Genomic DNA, 25,868 nt, shown 5'->3' with positions numbered 1-25,868 from the left:
GCTACATATATGTATATATATACAGTGCCTTGTGAAAGTATTCGGCCCCCTTGAACTTTGCGACCTTTTGCCACATTTCAGGCTTCAAACATAAAGATATTAAACTGTAATTTTTTGTGAAGAATCAACAACAAGTGGGACACAATCATGAAGTGGAACAAAATTTATTGGATATTTCAAACTTTGTTAACAAATAAAAAAATGAAAAATTAGGCGTGCAAAATTATTCAGCCCCTTTACTTTCAGTGCAGCAAACTCTCTCCAGAAGTTCAGTGAGGATCTCTGAATGATTCAATGTTGACCTAAATGACTAATGATGATAAATAGAATACACCTGTGTGGAATCAAGTCTCCGTATAAATGCACCTGCACTGTGATAGTCTCAGAGGTCCATTTAAAGTGCAGAGAGCATCATGAAGAACAAGGAACACACCAGGCAGGTCCGAGATACTGTTGTGGAGAAGTTTAAAGCCAGATTTGGATACAAAAAGATTTCCCAAGCTTTAAACATCCCAAGGAGCAATGTGCAAGCGATAATATTGAAATGGAAGGAGTATCAGACCACTGCAAATCTATGAAGACTTGGCTGTCCCTCTAAACTTTCAGCTCATACAAGGAGAAGACTGATCAGAGAGGCCCATGATCACTCTGGATGAACTGCAGAGATCTACAGCTGAGATGGGAGACTCTGTCCTTAGGACAACAATCAGTCGTATACTGCACAAATCTGTCCTTTATGGAAGAGTGGCAAGAAGAAAGCCATTTCTTAAAGATATCCATAAAAAGTGTAGTTTAAAGTTTGCCACAAGCCACCTGGGAGACACACCAAACATGTGGAAGAAGGTACTCTGGTCAGATGAAACCAAAATCAAACTTTTTGGCAACAATGCAAAACATTATGTTTGGCATAAAAGCAACACAGCTCATAACCCTGAACACACCACCCCCACTGTCAAACATGGTGGTGGCAGCATCATGGTTTGGGCCTGCTTTTCTTCAGCAGGGACAGGGAAGATGGTTAAAATTGATGGGAAGATGGATGGAGCCAAATACAGGACCATTCTGGAAGAAAACCTGATGGAGTCTGCAAAAGACCTGAAACTGGGACGGAGATTTGTCTTCCAACAAGACAATGATCCAAAACATAAAGCAAAATCTACAATGGAATGGTTCACAAATAAACATATCCAGGTGTTAGAATGGCCAAGTCAAAGTCCAGACCTGAGACGCTCTCCATCCAACCTTACTGAGCTTGAGCTGTTTTGCAAGGAGGAATGGGCAAAAATTTCAGTCTCTCGATGTGCAAAACTGATAGAGACATACCCCAAGCGACTTACAGCTATAATCGCAGCAAAAGGTGGCGCTACAAAGTATTAACTTAAGGGGGCTGAATAATTTTGCACGCCCAATTTTTCAGTTTTTTATTTGTTAAAAAAGTTTGAAATATCCAATACATTTTGTTCCACTTCATGATTGTGTCCCACTTGTTGATTCTTCACAAAATATTACAGTTTTATATCTTTATGTTTGAAGCCTGAAATGTGGCAAAAGGTCGAAAAGTTCAAGGGGGCCGAATACCGAATACTTTCGCAAGGCGCTGTGTATATATATATATATATATATATATATATATATATATACATACAGTCAGGTCCATAAATATTGGGACATCGACACAATTCCGATCTTTTTGGCTCTATAAACGACCACAATGGATGTGCTTTAACTGCAGACTTTCAGCTTTAATTTGAGGGTATTTACATCCAAATCAGGTGAACGGTGTAGGAATTACAACAGTTTGTATATGTGCCTCCCACTTTTTAAGGGACCAAAAGTAATGGGATAGATTAACAATCATAAATCAAACTTTCACTTTTTAATACTTGGTTGCAAATCCTTTGCAGTCAATTACAGCCTGAAGTCTGGAATGCATAGAAATCACCAGACGCTGGGTTTCATCCCTGGTGATGCTCTGCCAGGCCTCTACTGCAACTGTCTTCAGTTCCTGCTTGTTCTTGGGGCACTTTCCTTTCAGTTTTGTCTTCAGCAAGTGAAATGCATGCTCAATCGGATTCAGGTCAGGTGATTGACTTGGCCATTGCATACCATTCCACTTCTTTCCCTTAAAAAACTATTTGGTTGATTTCGCAGTATGCTTCGGGTCATTGTCCATCTGCACTGTAAAGCGCCATCCAATGATTTCTGAAGCATTTGACTGAATATGAGCAGATAATATTGCCCAAAACACTTCAGAATTCATCATGTTGCTTTTGTCAGCAGTCACATCATCAATAAATACAAGAGAACCAGTTCCATTGGCAGCCATACATGCCCATGTCATGACACTACCACCACCATGCTTCACTGATGAGGTGTTATGCTTTGGATCATGAGCAGTTCCTTTCCTTCTCCATACTGTTCTCTTCCCATCACTCTGGTACAAGTCTCATCTGTCCATAGGATGTTGTTCCAGAACTGTGAAGGCTTTTTTAGATGTTGTTTGGCTAACTCTAATCTGGCCTTCCTGTTTTTGAGGCTCACCAATGGTTTACATCTTGTGGTGAACCCTCTGTATTCACTCTGGTGAAGTCTTCTCTTGATTGTTGACTTTGACACACATACACCTACCTCCTGGAGAGTGTTCTTGATTTGGCCAACTGTTGTGAAGGGTGTTTTTTTTCACCAGTGAAAGAATTCTTCGGTCATCCACGTTTTCCGTGGTCTTCCGGGTCTTTTGGTGTTGCTGAGCTCACCGGTGTGTTCTTTCTTTTTAAGGATGTTCCAAACAGTTGATTTGGCCCCACCTAATGTTTCTGCTATCTCTCTGATGGGTTTGTTTTGTTTTTTCAGCCTAATGATGGCTTGCTTCACTGATAGTGACAGCTCTTTGGATCTCATATTGAGAGTTGACAGCAACAGATTCCAAATGCAAATAGCACACTTGAAATGAATGCTGAACCTTTTATCTGCTCCTTGTAAATGGGATAATGAGGGAATAACACACACCTGTCCATGGAACAGCTGAGCAGCCAATTGTCCCATTACTTTTGGTTCCTTAAAAAGGGGGAGGCACATATACAAACTGTTTTAATTTCTACACCTTTCACCTGATTTGAATGTAAATACCCTCAAATTATAGCTGAAAGTCTGCAGTTAAAGCACATCTTGTTTGTTTCATTTCAAATCCATTGTGGTGGTGTATAGAGCCAAAAAGATTAGAATTGTGTCAATGTCCCAATATTTATGGACCTGACTGTATATATTTAGAAGACTAAATATTCTAAGGCATAGATGTTTTTAACAAGACACCATAAACTATAAACTCTCCCAACTCCAAGTCAAATAATTGTTTTATTCAGATGTTAGAGAGAAATTTCCAGTTACAGTTTTACAGTAACAGTTTACAAAATAAACTAGCAAATGTGTGCTTGTTTGTTGAACAATAAACCTGCAGAAGAGTTTTGGTACTGTACTGTTATTTACAATGGGTCAAACACTAGAAAATGATAGGATTTCAGTATTTACCTTTGTGTCATATATGTGATAGAGCAATTCCAGGCAACCAGTAAAAGCATTCAGTGAGCTAACAATGCTATAATCACAGCAACTGTGCTAAAGTCACAAAGTTCAGTCAATTTAACTTAGCCTGAGTTCTGAGTAATCATCTGCAAGACAGGCACTCACAGCTAGCTTGTGAGCATTCTTTTCTTCCCACTGATGTCCCAGTGGTGTTGGGGTATATTTTATGCAACACCAGCACATTTTTCCTGCCAGTAATGCCAGGGCATTAGCCAATTTTTCTCCCTCTGAGCATGAACACTAAGCCATTTTTTCACTGGCCACTGATGTCGGGGCATACTTCCCCTTACTGCCAACCCAGAATACTGCTGGCCAAAGTAGGGAGCACTGCGTAGCATTCTCCTAGCCTACTGCATTCAACACATCGTGTTGTACATTACAAACTGTAGACCTGTTTCCTAATTTCTATATTTCTGTTTATAACATGCTCCCGACCCCACTACACTGAAAGCTTTGTTGTATATTAAATACTATGAGCCAAGGTGTTTATTGTCTCAACAGTTGTTAGATAGGTTTCAACTATTTTACAACTTTTTTAATGACATTCCTATTTAAGGTTAGCAAAGGCAAAGTATTTGTTTACTGTTCATATTCTGTGTAGAAATAGACACATGTAATGGAATTTATCCTTTGCCTAAGGTGTGTGTGTGTGTGTGTGTGTGTAACTGCTGCTTTTGGAAAAGTGATTAAGATATAGTTTACAAGTAGTGCAAAGTAATGTAATTAAAGTGTATGGGCAAGTATTGTGGCATACTGTATGTGCACAGTTTATATTGCAAGTAGGTTCATAATCTATTTACCTATGATTCTTTAAAAGCAGAACTAAGCCCACCAATTTACCTGTATCCCAAAAAAGATCAAGTTTAAAAGGTTCTATAAATGTTATTGAATCCTTCTTGAGTTGACCTTGGGCCTCCTGAATGTTCAATGTCCTGTGGTTTATTCCTTGAAAAACTGCAGTGTAATTGCAATATAATCAAAATCAAAAGAATGGCCTAAGGCTTGTCTGTTGGGGGTTTTAAGGGGACCTCTTGATTAGTTCTCATACCAAAATAATGGTTGCATATAATTAACTTCTTTGCCAAAAAGATTATTTTAATCACATTGAATAAATCCCTTCCATCAACCCTCTCAGAATGGAAACAACTGATCAATGCAGCCCTTCCACTGTAACTACTCACTTATACCACTAAGGATTCTATGAAATACTTTGATAAAACATAGGGCCCTTTGAACAACTCTTTTCTTACTACTTGACCCAGCTGAGTTTCCTGTAGACCATAATTTCTTTCTGTTACCTCTATTCCAATATTTTTAGCTGTGTACTTTGTACAACTTGTATTATGCATGAAGGACAGACTTTGTTGATGACAAATGGATGTTTTATTGTACTTGTTCCTCTTATATAAAAACAATAAATATCATTAAAAATTATTTTTTTTTCTTTTTTTTCCTTCAAAAGCTTGGCTCAATCGATGACTTTCAATAGATCGCAGTGAGGTAGCTGCTCTGCTACGTATGAAACCCTGACTCAGAATTAGGTAGTCTACGAATGATTTAGCACCGGGTTCCCAATGAACATGCGATGCGCTCTGGGAGAGAGGTGGCCCGCTTCTGTCCGCGCTCTGGTCCTGAGACGAGCGGTGCTATGCGCCAGCCCCAGCGAAGGGGTGGGGGGGGCAGCTATCCCAGGCCAACCTGGGCTCCACGGCACTGTGGTATCGTCACCTTTAGGGGGGGTTCTGACTTAGAGGCGTTCAGTCATAATCCCACAGATGATAGCTTTGCCCCATTGGCTCCTCAGCCAAGCACATACACCAGATGTCTGAACCTGTGATTCCTCTCATACTGAGCAGGATTACTATTACGACAACCAAAAATTATTAAATCCTTAACCAAACACACCAATGTTTTGTTCTTCATTTATTTCATTTACATTGTTTCTACTTATGCATGCACAGTGTATGCTACATTTAGGTATGCATCTGCTGATAACTGTCACAGTTGCTAGTGTGCCTATTTCAACCCTCAAATGACTGCCATCATAAATGATTATGTGTACAGCACCATGGCAACTACAGATAAATAGAGACACAGGTAGCACCATCTCCAGCAGATAGTAGAGTTTAGTTCTGCTTTAAGCCACACCCATTATACAGTGTAATGTACCTACAACACTCTTTTCATCCACAAATGCATTGTCTATCCTTTAAAGGTTCAAAGGTATATTGCTGTAGCATCAGCTCTGGGGAAGAACATATGTCTGTATGATCTGTACTTGTAGATTTTAAAATGCGAATTTTGTTTGTCTTTAAAGGGCAATGGCCCTTAAAGGCTATGGAATAAAATATTATTAGATTGATTTAAACAAACTGATAATCATACAGAACACAATATACACAGGTAAACAGCATGACATGGGGAGGGGGGATTTTCCTAAAAACTGGAGCAAGTAGAGCAGTAACCTATGAAACTAGTCAAGTTTCTTTTTTCAAAGACAGCCAGGAATTTGATTGCTGCATATGTGTAGCAGGCCCAGTTATTTTTTTTTTTTTTTTAATCAGACCAATTATATTTTATAAGGGCAAAATTATAGCAGGTATAAAGACTCAAAGGTGAACTGCTGAGAAATACAGTATATAGCAATATCTTTCAAATAAGTAAGCAAATTGTATAACATTGCTGGTAAAATACATGTGCCAGGAGGGTCACGGTAACACTTGTAATACTGCAACAGCTTGAAGTAAAAAGTTTAGTTGTACGGGCCCAAATAAAAAATATCTGCATTCTGACCTCTATGCACTTTGAGGGGAAAGGGGGCACATAGAATTATATCTTGAATGAGGTGGGGTCAAATGGAAATGACTGCCCTAGGGAAATGAGGAATACTGTTAGTTACTGCTGTTGCCAGGGCTTTTTTTCTCCGAGATTAGGTGCTGGTACTCCCCTCTTCTGAGTCACCCCTTAAGTTCACCCCCTACCCACCTCCAAGCGCTGTCCTTTGGTTCCACCCTCTACCCTCCTCCCAGTACCCCCCCCCCCTTTTAGAGAATACATAACCAAGTATCATGTTGTATAGCATTTGTTAATGATAACTAAAAAAGCAGTAAAATAGATCCCCTGGAATCAGCAATAATAGTCCCCCCCAACAATAGCCCCCCCCCCAACAATAGATCCCCCAGCAACAATAAATCTTACCCTGCAACAATAGAAAAAAACAGTAAAATAGATCCCCTGCAATCAGCAACAATAGACTCCCAACAACAATTGCCCCCCAGCAACAATAAATCCTCCCCTGCAACAAATGCCCCCCAATAAATGCTCCCCTGCAACAATAGACCCCCCCAACAACAATAGCCCCCCAGCAACAATAGTTCTCCAAAGCAACAATAAATCCTCCACTGCAACAATAGCCCCCCCCACAACAAAATGCCCTCCAGCAACAATAGATTCATTCCAGCAACATTAGATCCCGGCAGCCAGCATCAATAAGCCATTCAGCCTACCCCAATCACCACCGAAGACAAGCTGGGTTGTAAAAAGAAAAGGCTTGATTTTCATGAAGAGGCATTTCCTGCCCAACTTTATCTGGGGCCCATAGAGTCCTGCCCCCCTATGGAGACTTCTAAGGCCATTCATCTCCCCATTTCTACCTCAATAATCGGCCGGCAGCTTACCATGCCAGAAAAAAGTGCCGCAACTCTAGTGTAAGGATCGGCCACAGAGACCAGAAGGAGGTGCCGCGTCTCCACTACTTCTTTACCAGATGAATATTAGCCAAACTAGACAACCAGGTCTCTTGCAAAAAGAAAACATCAGCATCAAACCTGCTGAGCAAAAATAAGGCCATGCTATGAGCACTTACTGATTTTATGCTTGCGACATGGTCGCCACCTTCATTGGAGTGGGTACCGCCATCAGGATGATTGAGGTACACATTTCTTATCCTTCTTACCCCCCTCCCTACTTGGAAACCCTACATGCTTTAATGTTCCTAGGGATTCCTCTTCCATGGAAATCACTGACTCATCACCAGAAGAACTTCCACCCTCCACCTCAGAAAACACCTTAAAAGCATTTGACACCTCCACCCCTCCAGGTTCAGGAGCAGAGGAGCACTGAACATGGAGCACAAATGCAGCCCTAGACCATGACACTCCAACCACCATGCTTGACTGTAGGCAAGACACACTTGTCTTTGTACTCCTCACCTGGTTGCCACCACACCACACCGTAAAACCATCTGAACCAAATCAATTTATCTTGGTCCCATAAGACCACAGGATTTGGTTCCAGTAATCCATGTCCTTAGTCTGCTTGTCTTCAGCAAACTGTTTGTGGGCTTTCTTGTGCATCATCTTTAGAGCTCAAGGGAGGGAGCCTGTCTCCCGAAATGCGTCAGCGGTCCAATTACAGGGATAACTACCTCCACATGTGGTGGTCTCATTCAATGCGATATATGCTCTTCATGTCTGTTAGTATGTTTTTCAGCATTTTAATAAAAAGTTTTAAAGGTGTTCAAGGGTAATGCACTAGGTGTTTGCGCCTCCTTTCTTTCCTTTCTTTTATTTTTTTTGTATACAAACTTTTTTATTAGGGTGAAAAGATTGTGGTACAAAAGCGTATATTAACAGTGAGGTAAACAACAATAAACAATAGTCATAGTTATAGAAAGTATGTATAAGTTCTTATGTCAGATATATTTAAACAACAGGATCAAGAAAAAATAAGACTTTGTATGAGTGGTACAGAGTAGCGGACCTATGACAATTTCAATAATACTGCATAAAGCAGTACATATTCAAGAGTATATAGAGAACATATCGTTAAGTACAACCTTTCTTTCTTTTCTATGCACTTCTGATTGTAGTTCCCTGCCTGAGAAGAGCAGCACGCCTATTATTCCCATTGGAGTGAGCGCTTGGGTGATTTAGCTGTTTACAATGTTAACATTACATTGCTCTGGTCACATATTGAAAATCATAAAAAGAAAAAAAATGTAATAAAAAAACATTTTTAAAAATGTAAAAATAATTAAAACATTTTGTTTTTGTTCTGTCATTAGTCACCACCACACCAGTTATATGATGATGCTATAATGCACATGTCACAGTATATAAACAAAAAAATTTGATATTTTTTTTCCAATTTCTTAATTTTCAAAATAATTATGACAAAAAAAATCACAACTTCCAAAAAATAACAAAAAACAAAACAAAAAGGGGTCAGTTGGGGGGGGGGGCAGTTATCTCTACTGTTCTGGCATTTAAGTCCTCAAAATTTAGAATGTCCATAAGTACAACAGGATTGATCAATTTTTAGATATTTACCTTAGTTTGTGTACTCCAAACTTTCCTACACTCTACATAATATACACTGATTTGGGTTGTTTGCACCACAGAAATGTAGCAGAATACATTTTGGGCTAAATTCATGAAGAACAACTATTTCTTTGTTCATTTATTTAAAACCTAGTGGTGAATAAATACCACCAAAAGAAAGCTCTAGTTGTGTGAACAAAATGATAAAAATGTATAAATAATAAAAACTTTGGGTACAGTGTTGCAATTGTCATTCAAAGTGCGACAGCACTGAAAGCTGAAAATTGGCCTGGACAGGAAGGGGTTTAAGGTTCCCTGTATTGAAGTGGTTAATATACCTTCTTGTGTCAGTCACCCCTGTCCTGGTACTCAGCTGCATAGTGGTAAAAGTCTATTGCTCATGCATTAGCTGCACCAATTAAGATTCATTTGTGTTGCTAGGAAACAGGGAAGAGCACAGTTAAGAAGAAACACTAATAAGCAGAAAAACTACAGGCAAAAAAAAGAGAAGCGGTACAAAAAAAGACAGAGACTGCACATATGGTAGGTCCCCTGAACTAACAAATAAAAGGGTTCATGAGTGGTACTGAAAATGGGCACCAAAGAAAATAACCCCTCTCCCTCACCATTGTATGTGAGGGCTGAAAGTCTCTGGGGCAATGATAAGGGGTTCAGTTCATTCTTCATTTGTACAGAACCCAACTTGCATGGGTACATTTCACCCATAATTGGAATTCTCTATTCAAACTTATAGAGCAAGTGTTATTTCTTGGTACTTATCGCAAGCTCATTTATCACACAAAAAAGTTACTTTGGCACATCCAATAAATATAATGCTTACTTGTAATTTCAACCTTACTTGTAGACCTCAACTTGATTTATCCTCCACCTATCCCCAAATCTAAGGGCTCATTTATACTATGCATGTGTGTTAACGGAACTGGTAATTGTTCATTTAGGTGTGCTGCATTTATTGTGAATAGGTTGGCAGTGTACCTTAACATTAAAAATAAAAAAAATGTAATGCGGTACAGCATGGGAGTTGTGGTGCACAGCAGAATAGCTGCATTGTCGGCCTCTGCAGATAAGCATTAAGGGGCTATTCTAAACGATGTGTACTGCAATGCATCTGACTATGTTTCATGCACTATGGTAACAGAAGGCAAAAGGTAGCACAAACTATAGGTCTGAATGGGTCTTAATCTAAAAAAAAAACTTTACATGGTAATTGTATTGCTCTATCATGACAATAAAAAAAACTACCAATACTTTCACACAAACACAAACCTTGTAATAAACAAAAATATACCTAATGTCATATCTAATGCAAAATGGTGATCTTTGCATATAGTGGGGTTAATTTACCAAATCAGTAGAGCAGTTTACAAAGGGAATTTCCACTTTTCTTAGTGAAAGTGGTGAAGCAAACTGAAAATTCACTTGCAAAGAATACCCCATCATGTGCAGGGAAAATGTTAATAAAAATTGAATTTTTTGCGCACACATGACTGGATGATTGAAGTCAACATAATATCACTTTATTGACTAAGCTAAATGGATTTTCTCTTTGCAAAGAAAATTTTCATTACACTTAGTGAATGAGGTGATTACTTTAATTATCAAACATGTCCAAGCAACAATACAATTTTTTAAAAAATTTCCTTGCACATGGTTGGGCATTCTTTGCAGTTAATTTTTACTTTATTTCACACCATTTGCTAAAATAAGTAAAATTCACTTTGCAAATTTAAGTCTTCCAATTTATTAAAGTGGTTCTAAATGCAGTTTTTTTTTATCTTAATGCATTCTATGCATTAAGATAAAAACCCTCTGTGTGCAGCAGCCCCCCTAACACTTACCTGAGTCCCCTCATGATCCAGGGATGTTGCATGACAGCCTTGGCTGTACGGGACTCTCCCTCCTCATTGGCTGAGACAGCAGCGAGCACCATTAGCTCCTACTGCTGTCAATAAAAGACAATGAGCCAATAAGGAGAGAAAGGGGGTGGGGCTGAGCCATAGCTCTGTGTCTGAATGGACACACAGAGCAGTGTCTCAGCTCAGGTGCCCCAAGAGCAAGCTGCTTGCTCTGGGGGCACTTAGCACGAGGGACCAGAGATGAGGAGGATCTGAGATGCGCTGTGCAAACCACTGTACACAGCAGGTATGTATACCATGTTTGTTTTTTTAAAAATAAACTTTAAAAACTTTAAGGTAATACGTTAACTTATCAGAATTAAAAACACTTGCATGGGTATGTCCACATGATATGCTTACTTATCCTTGTATACCTGGTTTTGTTTCAGTTGTATGGAGCTGTGTTTTTCTTTTTTGTAACACTCCACTTTCTTACTTGCTATGTTATACTTAAAAACTTCAACAAATATATTACAAAAAAATCATATGCACACCAACACAAAAAAAAGTTCTAGGGTATGTCTAGTGCTAACTACTGTCTACTACTTACCCCACCTTATGTGGCGGGCACATAATTTGGATTCCTTCCAAAAGGAGATCCTTTAGAACCCCCATCATACCAGCAGGGATATTATAAAGCCAGCCCAGGCTAAAGACCAGAATGATGGCAGATCACCCCTTTTGGACACTGAGAAGGACAGATACTACACTTGATCTTAGCCAAAGATCGAGCAATTCAACATTACCTTTACTGACAGATAATAAAAGTCACCCACTTTTATCATTTGCATAGGATGTACATTTGGACACCCTCTTTAAATATATCCACTCTGCTCACAGAGATCATTTATTCTCTTCTAATGATTCTGCAGTGCTTATTTTTGTTTCAAGTGACAATATTCAGTAGAAAGAGCAGTGACAATGTCATACATGGAAATGATATGCCAATGAAATCCTTGAAGCTGAATTCCTTTCAGCATAATCTTCTTTTCTCTTTTTTTGCTGCTGATAGATCCAAGCAGTTAGATGTTACAATTCCAGGATTAAAAGTTCACTGACATGGGCCATTAATATATAATACTAAATATTGATGCTAATCTTACCCTAGGGATTACAAAATCTTACATCCTTTCTCTATGTGCCATATGTTTGAATTGTCACATAACATTTTTTCACTTCTAAGCGGTCAGTAAACCAATATGATACAATAATTATTTAAAGAGCCACTCAGTACAACTCAGTTATATTTGTATCAGTATTAGGATGGGATTTGTTTGATATCTAGGAAAATTAACCTGATTTTCTTTTTAAAGGGTCAGTCAAAAACAGATAATACAGGTATTTTAGAAGGTGCTAAAGAGCCATAATAAGTCATAATAAAAAAAGTCAGATCTCTGCAGTTCCTCTGTTTGCATACTTGCCCTGGCCATTATAAGATATTATCACTCTCCCTGGCTTTATTTATTCATTCTATATTAAGAAAATGCAACATGTGGAGCTGGAAGATACAAAGATAGACAGAAACACTCAGAAACTCTCTGTCTCATAACTAAAGTTTGCAATAGGGGTGAGATTTGAATTCAGGTCAAACCTTTATTCCATTGGAACCCAGGTTGTTTCCCTTTGTTGTTTGCAGAACTGGAAAAGAAATAATGCCAACATTGTCTAATTTTGTCTGTCTGATTCTCCAGCTGCTGTAAACAGCCAGCGATCATGGGTAACTTCATCCCATTTCCCAAGTTTTTCCTAAATTCTGTATAATTCTTCCATGACTCTCTAAAAACAGTACAATGCAATATAAACTTTCAGGAACAAATACAAATGTAATTTTTTTTTGTAGCTATTCTCTCATTTATGACCTATTTCTAATAATTACCTAATACAAAACCCTATTGCTCCCAATAACCGTGATACTCAAATTTAGCCAAAATATTTTTTCATTGTGGACAGAGAGGGGAAGGTATAGAACCCCTGTTAGTGTTTTGTTGTGGTCCATGACTCCATTGTAAAGACACAGGCTACAATAAAACACTTATGTAATTAAAATGTGAGTTAGAATCTCTGTTCATTCATTTTTACTAACCTCTTAACTTTTTGTTATGCTGTTACAGGCTTCTATCACAAGGATAGGAGACGGGGTGAAATAACGCCAACAGGGTCACAGACATCAACAATAACTTAACAAAAGTAGTTTACTCTTCATAAGGCTAAATTTATACAAGGGTGTTTCCTTTATGAAACATGCAAAAAAACATGTGTCATGCTCATGGTGCCAATCATTGTTAACGCCCCACCAATCATATAAAAACAAATATGTTTTTTCATGCAAACAAATTGATAAAAATACACAAAAACGTGCAGGTAACAAACATGCAAAGCTTGATGTTTAAAAAGGTTCATGGGCTACTTTTTGCTGCATAGAGGGCAGCCTATTGAAATGAATGGACAGTCCTACATGTGTGGTGTGGCAAAGTGCAAAAATGCCCATATGTGTGGTATTATTTTGTACACATTCATAAAATGCTATAATGTGAATGCAGCCTTAGTCAATCCAAAAGTAAAAAGAAAAAAAATAGCTGTATTTGGGCATTTGGGCTGTAACCTTCAGTCTTACACATAAAAAAACCTTAATCAACACTCTTTCTGCTCCCGCTTCCCCACTGGTGGAGGTGCAACTGCTCTTCGGTCATCCCGAATCCGGGTTCATCTGACACCGAAACCGGTCCGAGAAAAGTGGAAACCCCTTTAGTCTGCCACAGACATGCCTCCTAAGTTCGACCCCAATGAAATTAAAATCGTTTTCCTGAGATGCACCGGTGGTGAGGTAGGGGGCCACCCGAAATCGGACCTCTGGGTTTGTCTCCCAAAAAAGTTGGTGATGACACTGCCAAGGCAACCGGTGACTGGAGGGGCTTGTGAATCACTGTCAAACTGACCATCCAGAACAGACAGGCCCAGATTGAGTTTGTGCCTCTGCTCTGATCATCAAGGCCCTGAAGGAGCCACCACATGACAGGAAGAAGCAGAAGAACAATAAACACATCAAACAAGCATCACGTTTGATGAAGTTGTCAGCATTGCTCGTCAGATGAGGCATCATTCTCTGGCCAGAGAACTATCTGGTACCATTAAGGAGATCCTGGGTACAGCTCAGTCTGTGGGCTGCAATATTGATGGCAGACCTGCACATGATATAATTGACGATATCAACAGTGGCGACTTTGAATGACCAGCGAGCTAAATATTTATTTTAAAAAAATTGCTCTAAAAACCTTAATCAACCTGAACACTTACACTTAAAGTGGAGTTCAGGCCAAGGTGGTGAAATTTAGCTAAAAATACCCCGGACAGTCAGGGCTAGTACATTCCACAATGGATAGCCTCTGTACTGTTGCACTTACCTTTTAGAAGAAATACTTACCTTGAAAATTTCTTCTCCAGCGCTGCCATCTTGGATGTGGGCAGCTGAAGCCAGCGCGTCCTCTTCTGCGTCCTCTTCCGTGTCCTCTTCTCCCAGAATGCGCCTGCACCGGCCCCGCTCGTCACTTCCGGTGCGTGCGCGTCATCCCTCCACAGCTTCTGGGCATGCCCAGAAGCTGTTTAGCAGGGAATGAGGCACCGCACCGGAAGTGACGAGCGGGGCAGGTGCAGGCGTTTGATTCCTGGGAGCGTTGACGTTCAGTTCCCAGGAATCAATGCAAAGAGGAAGTGACGGCGTGGGCCGCGGCCGCAGAGGGAGGAAGTGGAAGAAAGGAGAGTATATTTTTCTTCAATAACAAGGTAAGTAAACAAAAAAAAATCGTAACTATCCATTTGTTTTTCAGGTGACCAAGAGCAAGCGGATGGCCCAAAATCGATTATGTCGATTTTGTGGCCGGAACTCCGCTTTAAACCCTGAACAAAAACCTTAAGATTAAACCTAATTCATAACCTTAACATAAGCCTTAAAAGTTAACCTCCTGACTCCTAACACTTACTTAGCCCCTAAAACTAAACTCTAGTCTTATCTTCAGTTATACAGGCTTCTCTCTTGTACCGAAACAAGTCAGCAATTACAACCCCCCACTTTAACTGCAGCTGCCAATTTATAAAGCTCACAATCACTGCAAGTACCTTTTACCTTCCTAGTAATGATTATATGTATTGTTCTTTCTTAAACACTGAGTGCCTAAGCTAAAACACTATACAAAATATTACCTTTTTAATTTTTTTTTTAATGTTAATGGCAAAATGCTTGATTCAAATTGCAAAGCAGGCACCACCACAGCTTTTCTAATCGCTAAATATTATGAGTTAGTAAGATTCTGTTTTCATGAAAATATGTTTTTGAATATTCATCCACACTTCAAAAAAGTTTAGGAAATTCCCTAGTCATAGCATTCGTACAGTAATGTGTGTGTTTCTCTTACTCAATTATTTACCTACACATTTGAAATTGATCTGTCTTTTTTGCATGAATTTGTGAACTACCAGGTGGACTCTATTATCCTTAGGCAATATTTTTACAACTCAATTTAGAACTGTCTTGGGTCTTTCTCTAAAATTTGTTACAGCCTTTTCGTATAATATTCAAGAGTAGAAAGGCTGGCCAAGTATATTAGTTCTCTTCATTTAAAAACTGTTGGCACAACAACAGCTGTAGGTAATTTGATATGAGCTTAGGAATTACTGCCAGAATTATAATTTAAAACCTAATTTATCTCAAAATGGAAATGGATTCAAGTAAATTTTCATGAGCATTTTTTTGCATTAACCCCAGGACCATCTTGCCATTTATGTCCATAAGTTTTATTTAAAGTGATCCTGTCACAAAAAAAAAAAAAATAAATAATAAAATATTCAAAGGTTTTATACATGTAAAAGAAGACAGTAAATGCTCACCTTCCCAGCTACCTGTACCATTGATTAGTGCTTTGATGCTGTGAAAAATTATCATCCCAAATGCTGCTGGGAGACCTGGATCATATCTTCTCACATCAAAAATGGCAAAAACCCTTATGGCATGGGCTCTTACTAATCTAATAATCAGTTTTTTTGGTTCTCTCTCCATCATGGAAACCCTGTCATATATACTGATTAACCACTTGAGGATCGGAAGGTTTTACCCCCTTTACTACTAGGCCATTTTTTGTGATACGGCACTGTGTTATTTTAACTGACAACTGTGCGGTCATGCGATACTGTATCCAAATAAAATTGTCCTTTTTTCCCATAAATAGAGCTTTCTTTTGGTGGTATTTGATCCCCTCTGTGGTTTTTATTTTTTGTGCTATAAACAAAAAAAAAGACAATTCTGAAAAAAAAAAAAATATTTTTTAATTTCTGTTATAAAACATTCTCAATAAAAAGAAAAATTCAAATTTTTTCATCAATTTAGGCCAGTATGCATTCTGCTACATATTTTTGGTAAAAAAATCACAATAAGTGTATATTGGTTGGTTTGCACAAAAGCTATTGCATCTACAAACTAGGGGATAGATTTATGTAATTTTTATTTATTTATTTATTTTTTACTAGTAATGGCAGCAATCTAACTGTGTGGGAATTACTCACTGGATGAACACAGAGACCGTGTTCCTAAATAGGAGGAACACAGGATCCCTGTGTTCATCACTGACATAACAGCTGTCTGCCTTGTTTACATTGGCAGACCGTCTTTCTGTCTCCACGGGGAGCGATCGCAGGTGCCCGGTGTACATCGCATCCACTGGACCCACTGATTGACTTCCCCTCTGGCCAATCAGTGGGTCGCGTGCATCCACTATTTGCTACATGAAGAGACGTACAGGTACTTCTCTTTTTACTAGTAATGGCAGCGATCAGTGATTTTTAGCGGGACTGCGACATTGAGGCAGACAGATCAGACATCTAACTGACACTTTTGACACTTTTGAGGGGACCAGTGACATTACTACAGAAATCAGTGCTAAAAATAAACTAATGACACTTGCAGGGAAGGGGGTTAACACCAGGGGCGATTTATGGGTCAAATGTGTGCCTAGGGGGTGCTTTATAACTGTGTGGGGGATTTAAACACTGGATGAACACAGATACCGTGTTCCTAAATAGGAGGAACACAGGATACCTGTGTTCATCACTGACAGAACAGCGGCAGACCGTCATTCTTTCTGTCTTCATGGGGAGCGATCGCAGGTGCCCGGCGGACATCGCATCTGCCGGATCCACTGATTGACTCCCCCTCTAGTCAATCAGTGTGTGTGCGCGCCTCTGGTGGCGCACGCTTGCATCCACTATCTGCTACACAAAGCGACATACAGGTACGTCGTTTTGTGTAACAGAGCCAACCTGCCCCAGTAAAACTATGGCAGCTGGTCGGCAAGTGGTTAATATTGTTTTCAATTCCATAGCCAATTAATTATTTGGTCTGATGTTTTCTATCACATAATATTTACACTCTTTGATGTCATTTGGGATTGCATCTTTAATTCTTCAATTCCTCATAAAAATATGGGAACAAGGCAAAAAATGGCAAAAGAAGGCAGGGGTCGCACAGGCAGGGATTGCATTGGCAACTACTATCTTGGATAAAGTATTAATATTGGATTAAGTATTACACTTCGGCTCAGCACTATCTAAAAAGCTCTTCTCTATCCCTCCACAGGTAATCTATGCTGCTTTCAAAATCCAACTTTAACTGCAATAGAATCCTTGTTTCTAATTTGCTCAATGGTAATCTATGCTGCTTTCAAAATCCACCTTTAACTGCAATATAATCCTTGTTTCTAATTTGCTCAATGGTAAACTATGCTGCTTTCAAAATCCACCTTTAACTGCAATAGAATCCTTGTTTCTAATTTGCTCAATGGTAATCTATGCTGCTTTCAAAATCCACCTTTAACTGCAATAGAATCCTTGTTTCTAATTTGCTCAATGGTAATCTATGCTGCTTTCAAAATCTTTACCTCTGTCCATAGAACAAACACTGATATTTATTTTGATTTCTCTTGTCTATACCTAATTTATGAGCTGTCCTTATCTTTATTACTCTGCCATTCTGCTCTCTTGCTATTTCTTGTAGTCTGTCTTTGGTGTGAGAAGTTTATTCTGTTAGCCTTGTGTCCCTCCTATGCAATCCTAATTGATTAATTGGCAATACCTGCACCCAACTCAGTATAAATCTAAGCCCTTTCTAGGGGATGCACAGGCAGGGGTCGCACAGGCAGGGATTGCATTGGCAACTACTATCTTGGATAAAGTATTAATATTGGCTTAAGTATTACACTTCGGCTCAACACTTCAGCGAATGCACAAAACGAACATCCAAAGCATACAACTGCAAACCAAAAAACAGAATACAGGTGACCTGAGTTTCTATACAACCATTTCCATCTCACATTCAGTCTACTTCTCAATCTCACCACCCTGTATTATGCAATCCCTAATTCTCCTTCTCATGTTTGCATCCTCTCTCCTAAAACTTTCTCTCCTTTACCCCTCTTCTCCACCCCACAGCTTGTATATATCACCCTCACTCCTATCCTCACCTTTATACTGCACTCATCAACTCCTGCTGATTCTGAACTCACACACCAATAAAACGTCCAGGACACTGAGATGTGTCCCCTCTCATAAATCATACTCCCATATCACCTCCCTCACCCTTCTGCTTCTCCTAACCTCTGGAGATATTTCCCCAAATCCTGGACCCCCATCATTTACCTTTGGCCAAAATACCAGTCACCCCCTATCCTCTGACACCAGCCGAAATCCACACAATCTGGTTTCTATTCCTCTTCTGCCTAGAGCCAACCTCCCCTTCTCCTGCGCCCTCTGGAATGCCCGCTCTGTTTGCAACAAACTCACCTCCGTCCTTGACCTATTTATCACAAACTCCTTCAACCTGTTTGCAATTACTGAGACCTGGCTTCAAGAATCTGACTCTCCTTCTCCTGCTGCCCTCTCCCATGGTGGCCTCCTGTGGACTCACTCTCCCAGGCCTAGTGGATGGAAAGGAGGTGGGGTTGGAATTCTGCTTTCCCCTCAAAGCACTTTTCAGGTTCTTCATCCACCCCCCTCTCTGTCCCTCTCCTCATTTGAAGCTCACTGTATTCATCTATTTTGTCCAGTTTCGTTGAGAATTGCTGTGATCTATCGGCCTCCTGGACCGGTATCAGGCTTCCTTGATGACTTCTCTGCTACCCTACTTTCTCTCTTCTGAAATTCCAACAATCATTCTTGGAGACTTCAACATCCCTATTAATCTTAACACTCCTTCTACTTCTAAACTTTTGAGCTTAACCTCCTCTTTTGACCTAAAACAAGGGACACATACTTCTACTCACTCTAATGGCAACAGCCTTGACCTCATGTTCTCCTACCTATGCACTCCTCACAACCTCTCCAACATTCCATTCCCTCTCTCAGATGACCATCTCATTAGTTTCAGTCTCTCCTTGTCCTCCTCCTTACCTTCCAACTACCGAACAATTACCCATAGAAACCTTCGCAATCTTAACCCTTCACTTCTTTTTTCTGCTACAGATTGTCTCTTCAACACAATCTCATCCCTTTCCTGCCCCAACATGGCCACTTCTGTCTACAACAGTTCACTGTCATCTACCCTGGATGCCTTGGCCCCCCTCACTACACACAGAATCAGGCCCCGACTGCTACAACCCTGGCAGACAGATAATACCAAAAGCCTCAAAAAACGTAGTCACGCTCTTGAGCGTCTGTGGCGTAAGACTAAGTCACAGCAAGATTTCAGCCAATATAAATCTGCCCTTCAAAAATACAGTTCCTGCCTCCACACTGCTAAACAGACCTATTTTATCACTCTCATTAACACCCTCTCACACAGTCCCCGTCAACTCTTTTCTACCTTCAACACTCTACTTCATCCTCCATTACTTCCACCCACTAACTTACTCACTGCCCAAGAGATTGCCAATCACTTCAAAAATAAGATTGATACAATTCAGGAAGAGATCTTTACACTACAGATATCTCCCTCACCTTACACAGCTTGTCCTCCTGCACAATCAATACTTCCCTTGTTTAACCCAACTACTGTAGAGGAAGTCACTAAAATTTTTTCTAATGCCCACCTAACTTCCTGCCCCCTGGACCCTGTTTCTTCTCAAATACTAAGGTCACCCTCTGGCTCTATCCTACACTCCTTAACTCATATCTTCAACCTCTCCCTCTCCACTGGCATCTTCCCCAACTCTCTAAAACATACGATAGTCACTCCGATACCAAAGAAAGCCTCACTAGACCACACCAATCTTAACAACTTAAGACCCATCTCCTTACTCCCTTTTGCTTCCAAACTCCTTGAACGTTTAGTATACAACCGCCTGAGCAAGTACCTCATTGAAAATAACCTTCTTGATCCCCTTCAGTCTGGATTTCGCCTGCAGCACTCCACAGAAACTTCTCTCCTAAAACTTACAAATGACTTACTAACAGCTAAAACCAATGGTCATTACTCAGTACTCTTACTCTTGGACCTATCTGCTGCCTTTGATACTGTTGACCACCCCCTCCTTCTCAAAAAACTCAGTTGGCTTGGTCTCCGTGACTGTGCTCTCCATTGGTTCAAATCTTACCTATCTCACCGCACCTTCAGTGTCACTTACAATTCCACTTACTCCCCTGCAACTCCTCTTACCGTTGGGTCTCCCAAGGTTCTGTCCTTGGACCGCTACTATTCTCAATCTATACCTTCTCCCTGGGTCAGCTTATAGCCTCCCATGGCTTCCACTACCATTTCTATGCAGATGACACCCAAATCTACCTCTCTACCCCTCAGCTCACCCCATCAGTCTCCTCCCGCATCACTGATCTACTAACAGACATATCAGCATGGATGTCACACCACTTCCTCAAACTGAATCTATCTAAAACCAAGCTCATAATATTTCCTCCTCCACGTGCCCCTTCCCCTGAATTCTCTGTCAAGATCAATGGAACAACTATCAGTCCTTCCACACATGCCAGGGTGCTAGGGTTAACCCTGGACTCGGCACTGTCCTTTCAGGCTCACATCCAATCCATGTCCAAATCATGCCGCCTTAACCTCCACAACATTGCTAGAATACGGCCCTTTTTAACCAACGACACCACCAAGCTTTTAATTCACGCCCTGGTTATCTCTCGCCTTGACTACTGCAACTCCCTTCTCATTGGATTACCTTTACATAGATTATCCCCCCTTCAATCCATAATGAATGCTGCTGCAAGGCTTATCCACCTTACCAACCGTTCAGTGTCCTCCACCCCTCTCTGCAAATCCCTTCACTGGCTTCCACTCACCCAACTAATAAAATTCAAAGTGCTAACAATAGTTTACAATGCCATCCACAACTCTGCCCCCAGCTACATCACTAACCTAATCTCAAAATATCAACCAAGCCGCTCTCTTCGGTCCTCCCAAAACCTCCTGCTCTCTAGCTCCCTTGTCACCTCTTCCCATGGTCACCTCCAGGATTTCTCCAGAGCTTCTCCCATTCTTTGGAACTCTCTACCCCAATCTGTCTGACTGTGCCCTAATCTATCCATCTTTAGACGATCCCTGAAAACCCTTCTCTTTAAAGAAGCCTATCCGGCTACTAACTAATACACTGTTTCACTTTCTTCATCAGCTCATCCCCCACAGCTATTACCTTTTGCATTAATTGACCCTCTCTTTTAGATTGTTAGCTCTACCGAGCAGGGCCCTCTGATTCCTCTTGTTCCAAATTGTATTGTAACTGTAATGTCTGCCTTCATTTTGTTAAGCTCTGCGCAAACTGTTGGCGCTATATAAATCCTGTATAATAATAAAAAAATAATAAAAAGCATGTAGATATTATTTCAAGTTTAATTTAACATTAGCAGTATAAAGTGGTCTCTTTTTGAAGTTTTACAATAGTTTCCCTTTAAGATTGATTTATGCTGTGAGCTCCACTTCCCCGAGGTTCACTGGGAAACTGACCCTTCCAGGAGTATTAATACTGGGTCTCCTTCAACACTCACTGGTTCCTCCTTCCTGGTGACTTTCATGTCATGTGCGGTCAGAGAGAGAAACCAGTTTTGCTGCAGTTGACCCATTGGATCAATATCCCCAGAGGTGTGGGTTTCCTTTGGAAAGAGGGCATTCTATGCTGGTTCTTTATGCTCTTAATATTTAGCATTTCTGATGCAAGAAATAATGATCCAGATATAGGGGAAAATGGCTGACTTCATAAAAGTATAAGTGCAGTTTAATAGCTAAACCCATTGTTGAAGTAAAAATTTGTGACCTCTCTTTACTAGTCTAAAAAAACTCTAATTCTGTTCAGACAGTTTTCTAATCAAGAATCTATTTCCAGACATTATACAAAGACCTGGCCATAGCCATTAGTTAAATATACTGCATTGTGGAATAAAGTAAAACGTTACTGGCTTACATTGTGGCTCCTGGTGCTGCTCCAGTCTCAATGTTGCTGTACAGGGGATTATACAAGACTTGGGCTGAGTGTTTCAAAAGAAAAATTAAACATTTTTAATTAATACAAAACTAAAAAATGGTTTATATCTGTCTAAGAGTACACTTTAATTAAATGCAATGGCTTATTTTTGCCTCCTGATTAGGGTTGAGCGAACACCTAGATGTCCGTGTTCGACGGGTTCGGCCGAACTTTAAAAAAAAGTCCGGGTCCGTGTCCCGGACTTTTACCGAACTTTTCCCGGACACCGAACCCCATTGAAGTCAATGGGGACCCGAACTTTAAGGCACTAAAATGGCTCTAAAACACCAAAGGAAAGGGCTAGAGTGCTGCAAATGGCAGCAAAACGTAATTAAGAGCATGGCAAGTGCTCTGCAAACAAATGTGGATAGGGAAATAACTTAAAACAACAAAAAAAAACAGAAAAATAAAACAATGTTCTTCTTCATCTCTGAAGGACGAGGCCCATATGGAGTAGGAGGGAGGTTGAGGTGGTGGTGGATGTGGCGGTGACATAGGCGTGCGCACAGGGTGTGCTGGGTGTGCCTGGGCACACCCTAATCACCTAGGGCACATAGCATTGCCAGTGAGGAGATGGGAAAGATCTCCCTGGGACCTGCTCTGCTCTATTTCTCCTTGCCTACAGGTACATGGCCCCGATACATTACTCTCCCTGCTGGCAAACACATGCATGTGTATTTCAACTTTGGGGTGCACACCTTAATGCAATAGGCTGCGCACACCTATGGGCGGTGTAGGTGGAAGCGGCGGTGGAGGAGGACCAGGGCCGGATTAACAGCATCATGGGCTTGGTGCTGAGGATTTTGAAGGGCCTTAAGGGCCGTGCCTTGCCATGCACCCAGAGGAGGAAGGGTGCAGCCATGCATGCCTAATTCAACATGGGATGCTGTCTCTGAAGCCCATAAACACATCCATGCATCGCCAACTGTCCCTCCTTGTCCGGCCTTCACGCTGTGTGGGGAGGTTCTGAGGGTGCTGCCTGGGGAAGCGAGCATAGAAGCCAGACTTCTGTGTTTACAAGTGACAGAAGAGCGGTAACAGTGAATATGGCCAACCCGGGGCCTATATAAAAGGTAGGGGCCTGGAGCTGCAGCTCCAATAGCCCCTACATTAATCTGGCCCTGAGGAGGAGGACGAGGTAGCCAACACTGCTTCTTTTCAAAAATTTTAAATGAGGGTACACCCCAAAAGAGTGAGAAAGAGCAAAAATGGAACAATGGGTGGGTAAGGTCGGTATCCATTGCTATTCTGCATAAGGTACGGAAAAGTCCCGTGGGATCCATGCCTGGTTCATTTTAATGAACGTGAGCTTGTCCACATTGTCTCTGGACAGGCGGCTGCGCTTGTCTGTTATAACGCCCCCAGCCGTGCTAAATACCCGTTCAGATAATACACTGGCTGCAGGGCACGCCAGCACCTCCAAGGCGTAAAGGGCAAGCTCAAGCCATGTGCCCAATTTGGAGACCCAGAAGTTGAAGGGGGCAGACCCGTCATTCACTACATGTAGGCGTGTGCACACATACTGCTCCACCATGTTGGTAAAATGCTGCCTCCTGCTAAGACGTTCCATCTGAGCTGCTGGTGCTGCTGTTTGTTGTGGCGTGCTGACAAAGCTTTTCCACATTTCGGCCATGCTAACCCTGCCTTCTGAGGTGCTGGCGGTGCCCTGGTTGCGTTGGCGACCTCCTCCTCCTCCTCCTCTGCCTTGTGCTTCCACTGTGGCCCCGCTGTCAGATGGGAATGCCAGCAGCATGGCGTCTACCAGCGTGCGCTTGTACTCGCGCATCTTGCGATCGCGCTCCAGTGAGTGAATTAAGGACGGTACGTTGTCCTTGTAACGGGGATCCAGCAGCGTGGCCACCCAGTAATCAGCACAAGTTAGAATGTGGGCAACTCGGCGGTCGTTGTGGAGACACTGCAGCATGTAATCGCTCATGTGTGCCAGGCTGCCCAGAGGCAACGAAAGGCTGTCCTCTGTGGGAGGTGTATCGTCCGTGTCCTCTGTATCCCCCCAGCCACGCACCAGTGATGGCCATGAGCTGGCCTGGGTGCCACCCTGCTGTGAACATGGTTCCATCTCCTCCTCCAGCTCCTCCTCCTCCTCATCCTCCTCATCCTCCAGAACTGTGCCCCTGCTGGACAATTGCGTCCCTGGCGTTTGCGTGTGCAGGAACCCACCCTCGGAGCCCCTTGCGAATGACTGCCCTGAAAGCCTTGGAAATGTTACCTCTTCATCCTCCTCCTCCTCCTCATCCTGTGCCACATCCTCTTCCATCATCGCCCGAATTGTTTTTTCAAGGAGGCATAGAAGTGGGATAGTTAAGCTGAGAACGGCGTCATTGCCACTGGCCATGTTGGTGGAGTACTCAAAACAGCGCAACAAGGCACACAGGTCTCGCATGGAGGCCCAGTTAAATTAAATAGCGGAATAGAAAATATGATCCAAAAAAAGTGTATGTATATCACACGTACACAACCACACTGGGCCCCAATTACTATTGTTTGTACCCCTAAAAGGCTAGATGAGGAGTAGGGGGAGTATGGAACAGGCAGCACCCTCAAACCTTCAGAAGTATGAGATGAACCCCAACAACTTGGAAAGGTGGATCTCTCTCACACGTACCGACACAGACTATCCCGCAATTCAATTGATCCTCAAAGGTTTTTATTGAATAGCGGAATAGGAAATATGATCAAAAAAAGTGTATGTATCTCGCACGTACACAACCACACTAGGCCCCAATTACTATTGTTTGTACCCCTAAAAGGCTAGATGAGGAGTAGGGGGGGTATGGAACAGGCAGCACCCTCAAACCTTCAGAAGTATGAGATGAACCCCAACAACTTGGAAAGGTGGATCTCTCTCACACGTACCGACACAGACTATCCCCCAATTTAACTGATCCCCAAAGGTTTTTGATTAAATAGCGGAATAGAAAATATGATCCCAAAAAAGTGTATGTATATCACACGTACACAACCACACTGGGCCCCAATTACTATTGTTTGTACCCCTAAAAGGCTAGATGAGGAGTAGGGGGAGTATGGAACAGGCAGCACCCTCAAACCTTCAGAAGTATGAGATGAACCCCAACAACTTGGAAAGGTGGATCTCTCTCACACGTACCAACACAGACTATCCCCCAATTTAACTGATCCCCAAAGGTTTTTGATTAAATAGCGGAATAGAAAATATGATCCAAAAAAAGTGTATGTATATCACACGTACACAACCACACTAGGCCCCAATTACTATTGTTTGTACCCCTAAAAGGCTAGATGAGGAGTAGGGGGAGTATGGAACAGGCAGCACCCTCAAACCTTCAGAAGTATGAGATGAACCCCAACAACTTGGAAAGGTGGATCTCTCTCACACGTACCGACACAGACTATCCCGCAATTCAATTGATCCTCAAAGGTTTTTATTGAATAGCGGAATAGGAAATATGATCAAAAAAAGTGTATGTATCTCGCACGTACACAACCACACTAGGCCCCAATTACTATTGTTTGTACCCCTAAAAGGCTAGATGAGGAGTAGGGGGGGTATGGAACAGGCAGCACCCTCAAACCTTCAGAAGTATGAGATGAACCCCAAC

At 41.3% G+C, this 25,868-nt stretch overlaps 1 protein-coding gene and 1 pseudogene across 2 annotated transcripts in view; one reads left to right on the top strand and one right to left on the bottom strand.

The window, feature by feature from the left end:
- Positions 1–25,868, bottom strand: part of NALF1 (NALCN channel auxiliary factor 1) — a 727,347-nt gene that overhangs the window by 179,017 nt on the left and 522,462 nt on the right. The gene's annotated exons all lie outside the window — the stretch shown is intronic.
- On the top strand, positions 13,463–14,053 carry LOC309545708 (large ribosomal subunit protein uL11-like; annotated as a pseudogene). Its single transcript has one exon. The product of its transcript is annotated as a large ribosomal subunit protein uL11-like (transcript).

This window comes from Pelophylax lessonae (genome assembly GCF_965119305.1).
Source record: "Pelophylax lessonae genome assembly, chromosome: 2".
Taxonomy (NCBI): Eukaryota; Metazoa; Chordata; class Amphibia; order Anura; family Ranidae; genus Pelophylax; species Pelophylax lessonae.
This window is presented reverse-complemented; position numbering and strand designations above follow the sequence as displayed.